A 19592-nucleotide genomic window follows, 5' to 3' on the forward strand; every position below is an offset into this window, starting at 1 on the left:
AAATGATGCCACTCTAAACAGCCATTAAAGAGGGAATCACATTGTTCGTGTGATCGTATCATGCTGCCCGTAATGTCGTTTAATCTGTCTTAACTGATAATATTGATAACTTTAACCTGTCCTCAGGTCACTTCAGAATACATCCTACCATCAACCAGGTCATTATCAGACAACCATCAACACAAGATGGGTAGTTGAGCGAGCATCTCGCCACACAGGATCACCACACTACATAACCCCGAGGCTCCTCTCATTTTCCCTTCACCGTTCAGTACAGCAGCCACTGTGGTGGTTGTGGTGTGTGTGTGGTGTGGTGTGGTGTGGTAGGAGGGTGTGGGGAGTTGTGGTATAGTGTAGTGTGGTGTGGTGTGGTAGAAGGGTTTGTGCAGGTGTATGTGTGGTGTGTGTGGTGTGGTAGGAGGGTGTGGGCAGGTGTGGTGTGGTGTGGTAGGAGGGTGTGGGCAGGTGTGGTGTGGTGTGGTAGGAAGGTGTGGGCAGGTGTGGGAAGCTGGAACTTTGTGAAATGTTTACACGTAATGAACCAAGAGTCGGCCATACCACAAACGACAGAAACCACCTCGTTCACATGTTAGAACAAGCGGCCGGTACAGTGACCAATCACCACCTGCCTCCCCCCCTACCCCTCCTTTCCTCCTCACACACCGGCCGGCTCCTCCTCAGTGTTCCTGTGTCCACCAATGTGTCCGGTTGTTAACAAGTGTTGACGTGATAATGGTGTTGTATCTTGCGGCCTCCAGTGTGTTGTGATGGAACACATGTTAGGTCTTGTGGACCAATACATACAACAAGTGAATCACAAGTGTGTTGTTGATGTATCCGGACACTCCTGGATCGGACGGTACCACAGTGTGGCCGGTAATGTATCCGGACACTCCCGGATCGGAGGGTACCACAGTGTGGCCGGTAATGTATCCGGACACTCCCGGATCGGAGGGTACCACAGTGTGGCCGGTAATGTATCCGGACACTCCTGGCTCGGAGGGTACCACAGTGTGGCCGGTAATGTATCCGGACACTCCCGGATCGGAGGGTACCACAGTGTGGCCGGTAATCGCCAAGTGTCGTCAATTAGGATCAGGTGTGGAGGCGTCCAGATCCGGATGGCTGGAAGAAGACGATCGTGTGTGGACGCGTCACACACAAACACAGTGCTAACCCAGCGGTTCTCCTGCAGCGCTACACTCATCATGCCGTAAGTAAACACTGACTTTTGGCTCACCACGTACACACACACACACACACACACACACACACACGGGGATGGGTTACAAGCCTAGAGTTTGTTCACCAATGAAGAGAAAAGACTGAGGGGTGACCTGATGACAACCTTTTAGATCTTTGAACTGAACTGTTGACGTTAAAAGTGAACAGGTGTTCCACATATGACATGAAGGATTGAACAACCAGGTGACATGACATGAAACAAAGTTCATTAGAAAAGATGTAAAAATGTGTTATGGTATAAAGTATTGTATGGAGGGAAGTGGGGTTATGAGATCGTGGTTGTGAACAGCTTATAGATGGTGAAATGTTCAGTGATCATTAACTTCAAGAGATGGGTCCCCACCAGTGTACAACTCCCTCCCCGTACAGTACAACCAGTGTACAACTCCCTCCTCGTACAGTACAACCAGTGTACAACTCCCTCCTCGTACAGTACAAATAGATCATTATAGATAGATGATGACAGACATACACACGGACATAAATAAGTACAAACACACAAACAGTTTTGCCAAAGATTCTCGACATCCAAATAACCATAATGTTATAACCTTCCCTTGTGTTGTTATTGCTATCTGGAATGTTTGTAGACTCTCACTGATACTAGGAATAATGAAATTTATTTTGATTGATATTGAATCAACATGTATTGATTTTATTACCGTGTGATGACACTGTATTGCCCCGATGTTATGGTCGGAATTGCTTTGTTCTTTATGAGATTGTTTAAAATCTATATCATGTTTGTCCTATCTCTGTCATTGTTTGAAATAGATGAGGAGGAAAGTATCTCTCCTGGGGTAAACCACGGGGAACACGTGCATCAGTGGTTTACTAGTTTACAACATGGGATTGGGTGGTAAACAAGGGCTCCCAAACAGAGGTGGTGCCATCTGGTGTTGATAATCTTTCCTACATGAAACCTTGCGTTATGTTGCAATATTGACACCGTAGTGATACTGATAACTGTACTACTGATAATTGTAGTTCTGATAACTAATAATTTTCATAGTAAGAAAAATAACTACTTTATTTGAGCGATAACATGATCATTAGTAATTGTAAAGGTAAACCCGATAACATCATTAATGATGATGAATGTGAGAATAATGATAATGTCTTTATCACTAAAATAATCACGATTCAATAATCGAATCAATCTAGTAACTACAATAAACGACTAATTATCAGTTATTTCCTGCTTCGGTTGTTTCACGACCTCTGACCTCCGGTTAATTAGGTCAGGACTAATGAGCTCGAGGCCATTGTCACCTTGTTTAATACTTAAGTGGTAGAACACGTCAGACAGTGTGGCTCCTACTTACAAACCGTATTTAAGTAACCACTTCCCTGTGGGAAGCCGACCAATGCATATGATTATCATATGTTTAATCCGAGCAGAGAGGAGAGAGAGATGAAACACACACACACACACACACACACACGAGGACAACAAAGATGGTATCAGAAGTAAAAGACACTACTTACAGGACAGAAGATGGAGGCCTTAAATCTGCCCTACCATGGAAGAGAGAAGAGTAAAGGGTGACCTGATCACAACATGTAAACTTCTGAACCAGTTTGATGACGTCGACACTACAATATCTACGATGTATACAAAGTAAGAACAAACAATATAACATAACATGGATAGAACAACCAGAGGACATAACACGATAACAACCAGAAGACATAACACGATAACAACCAGAAGACATAACACGATAACAACCAGAAGACATAACATATTAGGCACAGCTTCTGTTGAGGAAGGTGTGAAGCGGAACGTTGGTAGTAAGAAGTGATGGTGGATAAAGTGAACAAACTGACATATCAGATCTTGAGTGTGAACAAGTGACACATGTTTGATAAGTTCTTTGATGGTACGAATCATTGAAAAGATGTCACCCCTCCAGTACAATACTCCCAGTACAGAACAACTGGGTAATTGCACACAAACCATCTAACGATCAATTCATGGCTTTTAGATCACACGTTTACCTTCTATTTAAACTCTCACCCTCACAGAAATTTAAATAACGCGTCCTAGACATTTAGATTTAGCGCGCCAGAAATATTTAAAGGACCCGAAGTAAACATTTAAGGTCCACCTGTCCCACACGTTTACAAGACACGTGTGTTAGGCATTTAAACTGGCACCATCACAGTGAGAGACGGCTCGTGGTCTGCACTGTACAACATACATCTAACAACACCACAACCTGAGTTGTAGGTCGTATGTATAACATTAAATATTGACGTCCTTCCTTAGAAAGCTATTAGAACAGATGAGTCATTAGCACATCAGCTGCGTCTGACGTCATGTGACATCGATGTTATGACGTCATACAACCTTGAGGTAGGTTATGACGTCACGTAAGCTTGGGGTAGGTTGTTATGACGTCACCAGACTTCAGGGTCAGGTTACTGTGGGTTGAGAGTTCTCGTCACGTCTTCCTCATCAGCTCTCCTAATTACTTAACGAGTCGTTAATTAGTTTCCGAAGGTCATTAACGAGGACCGGGGTACGTCAGGCTGGAGAGCGGGCTAACCACGGTCAAGCAGACCCCCCCCCCCCCCCCCCCCAACTATCTGACTCCTTCTAATGCTAATTCTAATTAAGTTTCTGAAGAATCTCTTCATTATGACCACTTTTTCTCCTGTGTCTACCTGAACAATTAGAACATTAGACTTAGATGAAAGTTAGACGAGTTAGGGAAAGATCTGACTCAAATTTAGATGAATTAGATTTTGTTGACATTCTTCTATCTCGCATGTCTTTGACTTATGATGTTTGTGTACACAGTAAGTACTGAAGTACTTGTGATGTTTGTGTACACAGTAAGTACTGTAGTACTTGCTTACCAGTACTTACGACGAGACATCGTCGCAAGGCAGGGGGAGCACGTAGCCCAGTGTAACATTACGTAGAACGAGTCGTGTGAACCACGTGTTGCCACGTGTTGCCACGTGTTGCCACGTGTGAGGTACAGAGGTTGTATGTTGTGGTCTGGAAGCCAGCAGCCCACATGTGGCTCAGGCAGAAAGGAAATAACAACTGGGATAAGGAGGGGAACTAGACAGCAGAGAGAGAGAGAGAGGGTAGGGCGGCCTGCACGCCAGTGTTCACACTACACTCGTGTATGTAGATTTGCGATGGAGGCGCCCATCTCCATGCATACATACATCTGCATTACCGTTGGCTCGATCGTGTGTGTGTGTGTGTGTGTCTGGTGTTTGTGCTTTGCTGGTGTCGGATACATAAGCGTTTGTACCGGACACATACGTGTTTATACCGGAGCCAGAATTGGATTCATTGGACTGCTTGAATCCCTTATTCCTTCATGAAAGAAGCAAATGTCTGCAGATGAAGGAAGGAGAGGATTTCACATGTAGCTCTAGAGATACAGGAATGCTCCTAGCTACAGTGATATGTCTGTAATCCGCAAGTCATGTACTAGGGAAGAATACACTGAGGTGTAAGTCAATCATTTTACTGTAAGTTGTAGGACTCCCAAACTCTACGGGACCTGTCCATCCCTAGATACACACGGATCTTGTAGGATCTCCATTACCAAGGTTTGGTGAGACTTGGAGGCATATATTGACTTTGATCGTTCTTGCTGAGGGCTGAGCCTACATGTGTACACAACCCTGATGCTAGACGGTTGTTGGAGAAGTTAAAACATAGGGATCGTACACGTCTTCTGACGTAACTCTCATTCATCATCTTCCACCACTCAGAAATGCATTATTCGCTGACGACCATAACATACAAGTCTTGGTGGCCACAGCAACGAAACAAATGATACAAAACGGAACAAAAAGAAACTGTAGAACCTTCCATCACTCGTGAAGACACTTAGTAGATATACCACACCAAGTGTAGCACACCAAGTGTACCACACCAAGTGTACTCAGGAACTGTACCATATTAAGTCCACATTGTACATACACAACATATCCACTTGTTCCGGTGATTTGTATGCGAAGAAAAAAATATAAAATGCAAATTTTTCTTGATTCTTCGATGGGTCGTAATTTACGAAGACAAATATTGTGTATTGTCAAGACTTAAGCTTGTGTTAGGACGAGAAACAGTTTGTCAACAATATTGCACCAAACATTTCATCTCCGCTACATCAGTGTGTGTGCGCGCAGGATGTTGTCCCACAAGACTATTACAGGCAGGAAAATGCAGGAAAAGAACATCAAATGACTTTTCCTTATCTAAATGACTTTTGCAGAAAACAGACTTTCTTACTTGGGCTATATAAGGGAGGGGAAGGGTGTGGGGGTTTGAGTATACAAACAATAGAGATAGTCATACATCACATACAAACAATAGATATAGTCATACATCACATACAAACAATATAGTCATACATCACATACAAACAATAGATATAGTCATACATCACATATAAACAATAGATATTCAGTCCTACAACCCTTGCCATGTCTTCATCTTCGAGGGGTCGACACTGAACTCTCTTATCCAGCCAATCACAGCACAGGTCAAGGTCATGTTTTACGCCCAAGCAACATGTTGTTGACATTTTTGATCAGCTGACCAGTATCATAGCAAGATGTTCCTAGCAGCAGCCGCTACCTTCACCCAGCAGTGCACGCTATACTGTAGCAATTGCCTCTAACTTCAGTCAGCGGTGCACATTACACTCTAGCGACGTCCACTAACTTCAGCAAGAGGCACACGCTACACTCTAACGACAGTCGCTAACTTGAGCGCCAGGAGAGTTTCCAAGTCACAGACACCATTGCCAATATAGCTGGCTGCTTACATGTATTGTGTGTGTGTGTGTGTGTGTGTGTGTGTGTAGAAATACCGAGCAAACAAGAGTGAGTATTCAGCTTTGAAATTGATAATAACAGTAGTAATAGTCATGATAATAATAGCCACGATCATACCGATAATATTAATGATAGAAAATATAATAAATAATGAACCTTTACTATATTATGCTATAGATCATTTATCCATCATTAACAATTTTCCATGCTAATTGGTCGTACGATGATAACCTGACACGTGAACGTTTCACCAAGATAAAGTCCAGAATATCTCTCTGCTCTGCTCCCGTGCCAATGTACCTCATACATCCCATAATATCACACGTCTCGATGAACAATATCTTTGATCACTGATGAATTACATTCCCTCTACTTCATTTTGATGGAAGTTCTATCTGACGGTCACTTAAGAAGTTGATAAAAGTATGAGAAGTGATCAAAGTCCCCAGAAATAAGTAGTAAACTTATCTTAGAAGAAAAACTTCATTTAAATGTATAATGAGACCCATTTCACCGGACCACCACATACCCAAAATGTGGGTGTCTGGCAACCCATCCACCAGGCACCCCAGATGAGAAACTCTACAGTGCTGGAGAATGTGGGTGTCTGGCAACCCAGCCACCAGGCACCCCAGATGAGAAACTCTACAGTGCTGGAGAATGTGGGTGTCTGGCAACCCAGCCCAACTCTCCAGTCTGGCTGGAGTGGTTGTATCAATTCCAGCGAGGGGAGAGCCAGGGGGAGAGGGGAGAGCCAGGGGAAGAGGGGAGAGCCAGGGGGAGAAGGGAAGAGCCAGGGGGAGAGGGAAGAGCTGGGAGAGGCGTGTGTGAGGTGAAAGAAAGGGAAGAAGCGTAGAAAATATGAGACGGAAAATTAAAGAATAAAAATATGAAGAATGGAAGGATGAAGATGGAGAGATAGGAGAGAAGCAGAAAGATGAATATAGAGATGTAGAAGGAAGGCAACAATGATGGACGTATAGATAGATGGGGAAAGAAATAGATGCAAAGATAAAAGGAGGGAAGTAGGGAGATGGAAGGGAGTTGTTAGGAGGGAAGGAGACGTAGAGAGAAGGAAGACAAACGGAAATGTAAAAAGATGTGACGAAGAAGAGGGAAGGAAAGAGAGATGGAAAAATGAGGGATATAAGCTCCCTCTAGTGTTTGGTGTTGGCACCAGACTGTTGTCTGCTGGCACTGCTGTTGGTGGCACCAGATCCTGTCTGTTGGCAGTCCTGCTGGTGGCACCAGACCCTGAGTGTTGGCAGTGAACAACAGGAGGCCAGTTGGTAGGTGGTCACGTTATTGCCACAGGAAAGATATACACGAATAATAACAAGAAACGCAAACACATAATACCCATAATATCAGACCCTTGAACACGACGGTACGACCCTTGAACACGACGGTACGACCCTTGAGCACGACGGTACGACCCTTGAGCACGATGGTACGACCCTTGAACACGTCGGTACGACCCTTGAGCACGACGGTACGACCCTAGGACAGTATAATACGACTTTGTTCTTCGACCTGACTGTAAGTAGATCGTACCCTCGTGTTCACGACCCGGGTCAGCCCAGGTCCCACTACTGTTATCACTAAATATCTTCACTACTGCTGGTGTACAGTATGGCTGCCCACACCAGTCTCTCTCTCTCTCTCTCTCTCTCTCTCTCTCTCTCTCTCTCTCTCTCTCGTATACCTCATTTACCACGTAAGCAGGAGAATAGTGCTAACCCCAGAAACATTGTAGTCGAATTTTCAACTCTGAATTAATTTTCCATTCGCCCTTAATGTTTGCAATAACTTATGCCTCTTTATATGGCTGAAAACCTGTGATGTGAACAGGAACAAGGAATTGTGTAAAATCCAAGATTTTGTCAAAGAAATGGGGAAGAATTGTATGTATATATGTATGTTTGTGTAGATACATACATACAGACACACAGATATATATAACTTGATTGTGAATCGTATATAGTTAAGGTGTAGCCAGGCGTACACTCAGTCCTGTAGAGATGGGTGATGTTTTGTGATGCAATCATGTGTGAAACGACCGTAGAGCATGTGTTTGAGGTCCTCACTTGGCGCTGTAATGTTACAAAAGATATTGTAGTGTTGTGTTGTATTGCACCAGAGCTCCTGTACTGTACGTAGACCAGGTTCTACCAGGGATAGTGTGGTGTTGTGATCTACCAGTCATGTTGTATTATACCAGGGTTATTGTAGTGACGTACTGCACAGGGAATATTGCTCAGTTGTATTTATTCCGAATTATTGTATTGCTGTATTATACCATGAGGACTGTATCGTAACTGCGTGATTGTATTTTGTGTCGTACTTGTATTATGTTGTATTCTCCTTGTGAATCACATTATCCGTTTTCTTTCCATTTTCCAATATATTGATAAACACGTTTGTCTTGCGTTAATGTCTTTGTCTTAATAAAATGATCTTATTGTCCTTGGTTCTCTCATCACACAAACACAAATGTATCGACACACAACTACACACACACACACACACACACACACACACACACGAAGGTAAAAAGTCTACCAACATCAAACAGAAGCCAAAACAAACATACAAACAAACACACCTTCTACATTAAAGAGGAGCCAAAACAAACAGCAAACACATGAACAACAACAACAACACAAGCCAGCAGGAGTGGCAGCTTGTACTGGCCTCTTGCCTGAAGGTGTTGCCCTCTCCCCACCCACGAACACTCAGCAACCAACCCACACACTCGCTAACCTTGACACTCGCTAAGCTAGACACTCACTAACCAAGTCACTCGCTAAGCTAGACACTTGGTAAGCCAGCCAGCCACTCGCTAGGCCAGCCACTCGCTAGGCCAGCGCGTCCCACTCTGCGTGTCCTCGAGCACAATCTGCTGTAGACCCGGACAGTAGCGAGGTCGACTCCCACCTGCAGGCTATTCTTAGGTCGACTTGAGGCACCAGCGCTGGTGTCTTCCCCATACAGGGAGGGAGGGAGAGGGAGGAGAGGGAGGGAGGGAGGGAGAGGGAGAGAGGGAGGGAGGGAGGGAGGGAGGGAGGGAGGAAGAGAGAGAGAGAGAGGTATTACCTACGACGCAGTGTTGTCAAGATGTCAGGGTTAGCGCGTAGTATCAACCGCACGAAAATCTGGACTGACGTAGAGCGAGACGCACTGAGTTAGGTGTTGGTCAGGTGAATCGTACGTCTGTGTGGGGCTAGCGTGGGGCCAGCAGCCCCACATATGGGACACAGGAGCGACGTTTGACAGCCACTGAAGTACTGGCTCACTATACATCCGTCACTATAGGTGGGTAGAACCCATAATATCTCCCCTCCTCCCGCCTGGTGGGTGGCTGTCCAACACCTACCACACTGAGCAACTTGCCCACCCCACCACACCCCACACCACACACCCCACCACACACCCCACCTCCCCCACCCCACACCCCACCTCCCCACACCCCACCTCCCCCACCACACACAAAATATCTTCTATTCACTCATATCAAACACGGAAAAAAGTAAGACGCAATATAGAGCTTTACAGCCTACGTCCGTAAGGTCGAGATGTACCCGTGATTCCTCAGGATCATCGATCGTACTGCCTTCTCTCCATCAGGTCATTACATCTTCCCTTCGGGACAAGAAAGTGCTGCATCTTCCTCCGTCTCTGCTTTAATAATGAAGGGGAAAAACCCTTGCCCAGTCTTCTGGTGTGGCAGAGAGAGAGAGAGAGAGAGAGAGAGAGAGAGAGGAACAGATGACACAGAACTCATTAGTTTATGATCAGGTGACATGTTCATTACAACCCACCAACTAGAAACAAAAGCCCGACCGATCCTCCTGTTCGTCTATTGTTATAGAGTCTGTAACAACAACAACAACATAGCAGAGGTTATCACACTTTATAGTGAAGTGTTCTATATAGACGGATCGTCCTACACTCGTGTATAGGGTTTGAACCTCTCTTATCTGGTCCTGTGTTCCTGGCTGCTGATGATCCTTGTTTACTTCCAGTAAGGATTCTGTACGATTCTATCTTTTTTTTATTATCATTACAAAGACTTGCTGACGTAACTAAGGATTTTTGGGTTCTGTGGAGGGAATAGTTTATGTTCCAACAATATTTCCTCGTATGGCTAGTTTCCTTGTTGATGTTTTTCTTTATTTTCTAAAGTCTGTGTCGATGAATTCGTAATCAATAGATAGATAGATCGATTGAACAAATAGAATTCAAGCTGTGTATGAGTTAAGACAGAGAATACAAACCTTAGTTTCTTGTATCAAGGATGTGTATATCATATGAGATCTATATCAGGGATGTATATATCATATAAGATCTATATCAGGTATGTATATATCAGGGATGTATGTATCATATAAGATCTGTATCATCCAAGGTCAAATATATTCATACAGCATCAATACATCTTTCGAAGACGAGATCATAAGTTGATTAATAATCAAATGTTTCTCTTTTAAGTTTAACTACAAAATTAGCTTTATTATTTCCCAGGTTAGTGAGCTGTTGTTAATATGTATGATAAATCAGAATACAGTTACGGGTGTTTGAGGCAGAAAACTTCAACTACGGATCAAGTGAAATGTGAGTTTTCGAGTAATTTGATTACAAGATCAAGCAGGGAGAGGGCCAGGCGGAGGGAGAGGTAGTGAGAGGGCCAGGCGGAGGGAGAGGTAGTGAGAGGGCCAGGCGGAGGGAGAGGTAGTGAGGGGGACGGTGAGAGGAGAGAGAGGGGGGGAGGGTGGGAATCAAAGTGAGTGAGGGTTAAGTAAGAGAGCGAGAATAAAGTAAGGAGAGTGAGCGAGAGTAAAGTAGGAGTCTTAGTAAGAGTAGAATAGAGAGCAAGGGAGGGTAATGTGAGAGCTAAGATAGTAAAGTTAGAGTATAGTAAGAGAGTGAGAGCATAGTAAGAGAGAGATAGCATAGTAAGAGAGAGTGAGAGTATAGAGAGAAAGAGAATGACGTCAAAGTAGGAAAGCAGGTGAGTAAAAATATATCAGATAGCAATAAAGTGAGAGCAGAGAGTATAGAAAGAGAGTAAGAGTAAAGAGACAATGTGAGATTAGGTTCATTGCGAAGTAAAGAGAGAGGGGAGGAAGGTAAAGTGAAAGGGGAGGAGGGTAAAGTGAGAGAGAAGGAGGGTAAAGTGAGAGAGCGAGTGAGGGTAAAGTGAGAGCGTGTGAGAGTAAAGTGAGAGCGTGTGAGGGAAGATGAGAGGAGGGTTGGTTGGCATGGTTACCCTAGTTATGGTGACTTGTTTATACCCTGAGGCCACGGTCTTAAAGAGCAGTATACCCACACCCGTGCACTCTGCCCACACCCACACCCGTGCACTCTGCCCACACCCACACCCGTGCACTCTGCCCACACCCACACCCGTGCACTCTGCCCACACCCACACCCGTGCACTCTGCCCACACCCACACCCGTGCACTCTGCCCACACCCACACCCGTGCACTCTGCCCACACCCACACCCGTGCACTCTGCCCACCCCACCGTGCACTCTGGCTCTCGCACACCAACAGATTTAACTGAAACTGAAGTTAAAGTGTGATGTACTTGTGTGGGAGGGAGGGAGGGAGGGAGAGAGAGGGAGGAAGAGAGAGAGAGAGGTAGAGCGGGAAAGAGAGAGGTAGAGCGGGAGAGAGAGAGAGAGAGAGAGAGAGAGAGAGAGAGAGAGAGAGTGTAAGATCATCTGGGTGAGAGAGTCTCCTAGGAGGAGAAAAACGAAGTTTGATTCGAGTTTCAGACCAGGGGAAAGGGGGGATGTGAAGGGCGAGGGAGTTAGGGGGTAGAGGTGTGTGTGTGGGGGGGGGGGGTTGTAGCAGGAGACGGAGACATGGGCAGAGCCAGGGAGTGTGGCGGGTTGAGGGAGGGATATACCACACACACACACACACACACACTCGACAACCAGCCACCAGACGAGGATGAACACCTGGGCTGAGTTGCCCAGGATTCGAACCCTTGAGGCTGATGGCTGTGTGTGTGTGTGTGTGTGTGTGTGTGTGTGTAGAATTCCCCCAGCTTCTTCTGTCCTCCTCCCCCACCACGAGCCTGGCAGGGCTGTACAGGCCCCACGTCAGCGCCTCCGTCAGCCAGCCATCGGGAGCCACCGTCAGCAGACACTTTATTGTGACGCCAAACACCAAAAGACGCTCATCCGGGAGTAGCATGTGACGTCAGAGGCGTCGATTAGGACTGTGATTGGTGGAAATGATCCACAGCCAGTATGAAGGGAGGTGATTGGTCGCCTCCCGTCTACCCTTTACACTGTGATTTAACTTTGACCTTCTATTGTCCTGTTGATAGAGAGCTCTATAGAAACCCTAGCGAGATGTGTTGATAGATAACTCTATAGAAAACCCAGGCAAGATATCAGAGAGAGAGAGAGAGAGAGAGAGAGAGAGAGATCTATAGAAACAGTCCCATTTAGAACAGATTTCCTGTGACCTTTGGTACGAACAGATGGCTGGAAACCAAGGGAAGAGTCGGATAATCTCTCTCTCTCTCTCTCTCTCTCTCTCTCTCTCTCTCTCTCTCTCTCCCCGTCCACACTTAGAGTAACGTATTAATCATCCATAACATAAAAACCTTTACAGAATCTTTCTTAAATATTCAGTTGACATTTTCTTCAATATAAAATCCTCTTAATACGAAGATAAATCCACAGAATACGATTTCTGAGTAAATCCTTCAGACCAGAACGTAATATTTCAGCTAGTGGGAATAATAGTGATTTCAGGATTGGTGTTAATCCTTATGAATATCCACTTTACGAAAAGTCTAAGAATCCTAACATGTACCAATTTTTATATCAATCCTTAAAGAATGGCACATTGTACACCTTCAATATTGTACACCTGCAGTATTGTACACCTTCAATATTGTACACCTGCAGTATTGTACACCTTCAATATTGTACACCTGCAGTATTGTACACCTTCAATATTGTACACCTGCAGTATTGTACACCTCCAGTAATCCTCACTTCAACTGGAATCCCCCATAATCGCAGGTGATGGTAAATCCCCTCGTATGGCCATGAAATAAAGATAATTTGCAAAACATTTTCGTAAATCCTCCTCAGTTTGATATTTCACGTATATCCCACATAATGCAACTCAGGATTAATCCACAACTTTCCAAAGTCATCCGCAGTCATGCATGTTTTACACAACTGAAATCTCTCTAAAGTAATCCTAAACTTGATACTTTTCAGATTAATCCCCTTCTGTGATAGGGCTTTAGGTTATCTCAGAAAGTGACGACACTTTAAGTACACATCTAAGTGGGATTCTAAGTAATCCTTAGCTCAAGAGACACTGATACAAGATGACTATCAGTGTAAGGTAATCCTCCGGCGAAGGCACTTTCATTAATTCCCTTCTGGCAAGATTTGAATACATTAAGCCTTGAGTGATGGTCAGTAGCTGGTCTTCTCTGCCTCTGAAGAAATGTTCCTTGTGTTGTCAGAGGACGCAACACCCTCATGTTTGTGTTGTAGAGGACGCAACACCCTCATGTTTGTGTTGTCAGAGGACGCAACACCCTCATGTTTGTGTTGTAGAGGACGCAACACCCTCATGTTTGTGTTGTCAGAGGACGCAACATCCTCATGTTTGTGTTGTAGAGGACGCAACGAGCTGCATTTACATATTTCTTCATCGTAAAGATCTTGCTAAACATCGAAAAATTGGCATAACATTTGCTGCCTCCTGGGTTATCAGGCTTAACATGTGTTGTTCTTATCGTAGGTAAAGTTGAGGTCATCTCATGTTCTGCCTCATATTATCATATGTTCTGCCTCATATTATCATCTCATGTTTCCATGAGGTTTATATCAGTATGGTTTATCAAGGTACACGTGGGTTGTACGGTTAAACTGGTTTTAACTCGTTCATTTTACTTACTTATTCTTATTATCTTTTGTCCAGTTGAAACAAGTCTATCTTTATCTCCGTATCTATCTATCTCCTTTATCTAATCTAATAAGCTAATCTGAATTGAAAATGTTTGACGTGACTTGTATTTTCTCACACCAAATATTCTTTTTCAGAATATTGAATCCATCATGTATAACTTCTTTATTTGATATATATATATATATATATATATATATATATATATATATATATATATATATATATATATATATATATATATATGAGGAAATGTGAATAGCAAAAATATAAAGATATAGATGGTATGTGATGTAGGAAGATTAGGGAAGGAGGTATAGTATTGATTGTGCAATGATGTGCAGGACATGACGATGGTAAATGTTAGCATATGGTGAGAGAGAGAGAGAGAGAGAGAGAGATGTCAGGGGATGACTGCTTACATTACCATTCTTATGCAAATTACAGTCCACAGGTATAATTGCTTGTTAATGAGGAACTAAATGAGAAGTCGACTCCTCTCTCTCTCTCTCTCTCTCTCTCTCTCTCTCTCTCTCTCTCTCTCTCTCTCTCTCTCTCTCCAGCATAACCTTGGTGACCCAAACATCGTACAAGCTTCGTGTAAGGTTGTGATCATCAGCTGGGTTCAGAATAAGGATTTGTGTGTCACGTTCACAAGAGTTTGAACAACAAAGTTGTTGAGTGGAGCGTCCCCGGAGCAGCTGGGTTTGTGATGCCATAAATACAGGGAGTCAATTGTGGAGGGAGGCAGGGCTCGCCCTCTGGAAGGGAGATGCTCATGTAACTCAGCCCTGAGGGCCTGGCGAGGGATGTAAGGCCACGATAAGGGAGGAAGCCAAGGTGATCAAGGGAGAGATAAGGGAGGAAACCAAGGTGATCAAGGGAGAGATAAGAGAGGAAGCCAAGGTGATCAAGGAAGAAACAATCAGAAGGAAGCCAAAATGATCAGTCATAAGTTAGTGTGGAATCTTAATTCATCTGAACCTTTTTCTCTTGTCTCGCCAAAACTCATGATTTGTGACGCCAACCAAGTCAGTCAGTTCCGACTTGATGTATTTTTGTGACGCAAGATTCCATCTGTAGGGGACAAGTTCGATCATCATCTTCATTACAAACAACCCATTATGTCATTATTCCCTCTAGGTTGTTGTTAAGATCATAAGCAGTTAGTTGTTCTAAGACTTATGACCTTAATACCTTCAGGACGACTTTAATACCCTCGATCAGGTCAGGTCAGAGGCCAGGCCGTCATACCAAAGGGTCATCCCGTCGTGCTCAAGGGTCATCCCGTCGTGTTCAAGGGTCGAACCGACGTATTCATAATGCCAAGGTTTTTATTACTGGTGAGAGAGAGAGACGAGCAGTGTGTCTTCCAGTCTGGTGCAGGAGTTATGTCACGGTGAACCCGTCAACCACAAGAAGTGAACCTGGGTTCGTTTAAGGCGGGTTCCTTCCTCCCTGTGAGGGATGAGGCAATTTGATCTTGTGAAGATGAAGCGAAGGATAAGACCAGACATGTTGGCCCATCTAGGTTATCAGCAATGTCTTTTCGAAAAACTTTACCTTCTCGGCTTGCTTGAGACCGAACAATTAATCAAACGTATCTATCTTCCTAAGTGTAATTATCTGTCTTTAATGACCTATTTGTACGGTATGGGAGGCTGTTGTACACTCGTAAGGCTCCTCATCTCTTGTCTATGTATGTGTCACCCAGTCTGTCTCTCTTGCTTCACAATATCGGCTGTTTAACGATACTTATCATAGCATCCAACACTGCTAAGAGCATTGTTACATTGGTTTAGTAACCCCACAACTGAATCTAAGATGATCCACTTCCGAATATGGTTTAGAAATCAAACATTTTTATAGTATTTACATATTTCGACCAGATGGTTTTGTTGATATAGAACCGCCACATAACTATTAGTTATACATAGAAATAGACATAGATATTCGTACAAGATGCGGCAAAGGTTTTAATACTAGTATATATAAAGCCTCATTGTTAACAAATATTTCTTTCCATGAGAAACCAGAAAGAATTTTGCATTTATATCCAGAATTCAAAAAGAATTTGACATCATTCGTTCACTGCAACGATTTTGTGAAATATCTTGAGCAAGACACGTTGCTTACTCTCACACGGGAACCCAATTAAACTAGTTTGTTTTCGTTTTGTGAGACGAAATAGAAAGCCAGCCCAGGTGGGCTCTGGCTTGACTTCTTGGCCCATGACAGTTCATGGTCTGAATGGCATTTGTTTACAGATGAGGAGGGAAGATACACATCAGGAGGGAACATAGTTCAGGAGGGAGCATACAGATCACGAGGGAACACACACCTGGAGGGAACACACAGACCCACTTCATGTGTGATCATCTAACAGGTTAGCACACTCAAACATTTGATCAGATCCATGCTTCTCCCTCATTGCAGAACTCATTATATTTCTCACACTAACACTTGCCTCATTAACACTCCTCCTTATTCAACCCTTCCTCCTCAGTCTTTCTTTACTCCTTTACTTATTTTCCCTCATTCAGTTCTTTATCACTTCGGTATTCCTAATATGTCTTCGCCACATCATCACGCTAAATCTTTATCAACAAATTTATCAATGTTTTTTTTATACATCTCCTTCCTCATTGTGTCGATCCTCATACCCCTCACACTAGGTACTCACAATATCAGTGTCAGTTGCTCCAGTGTCCAGCCAGCCTGGCAGGACTGTGTATGGTCTTCCTTCCTCACACTAAACAGATTGTTCCTTGTCCTGTACTATAATCTTGGAGCTTGTCTACACCCTTGCATCTTGTCTACACCCTCCAACACTGCCTGGTATCTGTTCGTGGTCTTATTTGATATCTCGTGTGTTCTCTACAGAAACCTCTCATGCCTTCCACCTGTCTTATGTTCTCTACAGAAACCTTACAATGAATTCATTTCTTCCACGTTTCTTGTATTCGTTACAGAAACCCTACAACTGTTTCATTTGTCCTGTGACATGTTTTCTGTAGAAACCTTCTACTACTGCCACGTGTATAACAGGTTTCTTTATAGAAACCTTCTGCCTCTTCCACTACAGATTATCAATTCGTTTTCTAAACCAACAAATTATATTTTCATAACATATTCCTTACTGTAGATCTGTACACGTGCATGTGACCAATCCATAACCTAATGCAACCTGTAACTGCACCATTTATAATCCCTAATCATTCCAATAATTAATATTCTGGAGAACTAATTATCATCCTAGAGTGCAAATTGGAACCTGAGCTAATATCGTTATAAATTTTAAAGTACCGTAAATTAATGACGAACATACAGAACTAGACAGACGGATAAGGCCCTACATTACATTATTTAGACAAGCAATACTTGTATCTATAGTGAGATTGTTTACGTAAACTATGGGTCTGCTCAACCCTCACTACACGAGCAATGAACAGTTGTTGGTCGCGTCTTCGCTGGTCAACTGCTGGTCTCTCAGGCCAAGCGTAACACCACGACATTTTGTGGGAGATCAGAGGGGGAGATGAGAGTGAAGGAGATCAGAGGGTGAGACGAGAGTGAGGAAGATACACAGTCTCGGGGAAATGAACTTGGTGACCCAGGTATTGACCTGAGAGACACCAGGTCATCATCGTTATGGTCAAGACTAACTTGCTGCTGGTCAGTGGACAGCAAGAGTCTAACACTGCCTCAACCCTCCCTACAAGCTCAACTGAACCGAAAGTTATATACAATATTGGTTGATGATAACGTAGACTCGTTATGTATATAAATTTATAATGAAAATGAATTCAGATAGATAAGAAGACTCTGATAGACATACGTCAGAGAACAGTGGAGGATAGACACCAAGATGAACGAGACAGATAGATGGGTAGAAGTGTAGTGACCCAGATAAGGTGAGTCAAAACAAAGACACTCAGCATCTCTCCCTCCTCGGCGCCAAGTGCCTCGCTCCACGACGCACTTAGCTAGCCTCCCTGACTCTCAAGCAGTGGGAAAAGTGCCTTGTTTAACTTGTGCCAAAATAGACCCAGGACCGTGGCGAGGCAGTTCGCCTAGCAGGGGAACACTGCCTCTACCTCTGGAAGACCCACTTCTCTGAGGAAGAAATCCCCAGGAAGACCCCTTCAGAAAGACTCTCCCCAAGGAAGACCCACCCCCTTTGTAGAACCCCCCCCCCCCCTCTGAAATACCTCTGTAGGAAGACCTTCTCGGGGAAAATCCCATCAGCAAAAACCCCCCTCCCAAGAAGACCCCCGTCTGGAAGACCCTCCAGAAAGAACCTACCCAGGAAGACCTCATGACATGAACCCCCATTTGAAGACTTGATAAGGAAGACCTCAAGACAAAAATACTCCATAAGACAAGAAGACCAACTGAAAACAAAAAGAGACTCCGCCAGAGGAATGATGACATCATTGGTGGAAAGACCACATAAGGATAAGACCTCTTAGGACCACCACAACACCCCCTCATCAACACCCCCTCATAGCAAAAACATTCCCTCAGAACCAGGAGACACACACGCGAAAGGAAAACTCCTTCTGAACACAAAGTCTCCTGGCAACAAGAACACATCTTTAAAACCAAACTACATCTTTCCTGAACAAGAATTCTTCCTTCTCAGTAGGAAGAAAAAAAGACGCCAGGAACCTCGCACACCTGCAACGATCCCTCAGGACAACATGGCTTCCTTCTAAACAAAAATAAAAATTCCTCATCAAAACCAAAAGGTTGTCGTAGCTCAAAAACTTTCCCTCGGGACAAAACAGATCTAAACCCATGATGACACAACGCACTGTGGTCACTATGACCCACCACGAGCAGCCAAACATTTCAGGAGACACCATAGGTTAATTTGGCAGTTTTTAAACTGCAATTTTGTGTTAATAGCAGAAACTAAGCGTCCAAAAGCACTCTGGAGTCATTTGCATGAATATCATTAAGAAAAATGATCAGAAATAGTTCCCTTATATTTAGAAACTGCAAAATGAATTCCAGCAAAGCTCAGATTTTTTTTAATAACTGAAAACTGGAAAAAGATATGGACATCAAGGAGGAGGAAACCAAAGGCAAAAGCACTGTGAACTTAAACATGAAGACAGAAGAGTCAGGAGCAAGTTATACTAGACAAAATGTTATTAGATTCTTGTTCAGAAACCCAGAGCAGCATCTGGATGATGCTGGTGTGTGGCAGGTGTGCAGTAGGACAGGTGTACATTAAGGCAGGTCTATGTAACAGGTAACAGCTGCACCAGTGGGTGGTAACGCTCCACTGTGGACGCTACGACCCCCAGGGGTGTGTCCCTCTCCCTTGAGGTACCACCTGGTGAAGGTAGTACCAACAACCACAGGGGGATGGTTCGACCCGACACAGGGGATGGTACGACCCGATACAGGGGGATGGTACGACCCCCGCTGGGGCTGGTACGACCCTCCGCTGGGGGGTCGTGTTAAGGAGTGTAATCGAGGAGGATCAATAGTTGTACAGAGCAGGTGGGTGGATGGAGGTCCTGCTTACACGAGTAACAGGTAGGTCTGAGGCTGCTCCTCCACCAGCGAC

General features: G+C 44.0%; 2 protein-coding genes across 3 annotated transcripts in view; one reads left to right on the forward strand and one right to left on the reverse strand.

The window, feature by feature from the left end:
* Nucleotides 1-19592, reverse strand: part of LOC139748675 (uncharacterized) — a 115077-nt gene that overhangs the window by 94788 nt on the left and 697 nt on the right. The gene's annotated exons all lie outside the window — the stretch shown is intronic.
* The window catches only part of LOC139748674 (uncharacterized), a 43696-nt gene continuing 24810 nt past the window's right edge, over nucleotides 707-19592 (forward strand). The window contains exon 1 of the mRNA XM_071661956.1: nucleotides 707-1213. The gene's annotated coding sequence lies outside the window, so the exon portion shown is untranslated. The remainder of the gene's footprint in view (nucleotides 1214-19592) is intronic.

The sequence above is a fragment of the Panulirus ornatus genome, chromosome 5, assembly GCF_036320965.1.
Source record: "Panulirus ornatus isolate Po-2019 chromosome 5, ASM3632096v1, whole genome shotgun sequence".
In the NCBI taxonomy this organism is placed as follows: domain Eukaryota; kingdom Metazoa; phylum Arthropoda; class Malacostraca; order Decapoda; family Palinuridae; genus Panulirus; species Panulirus ornatus.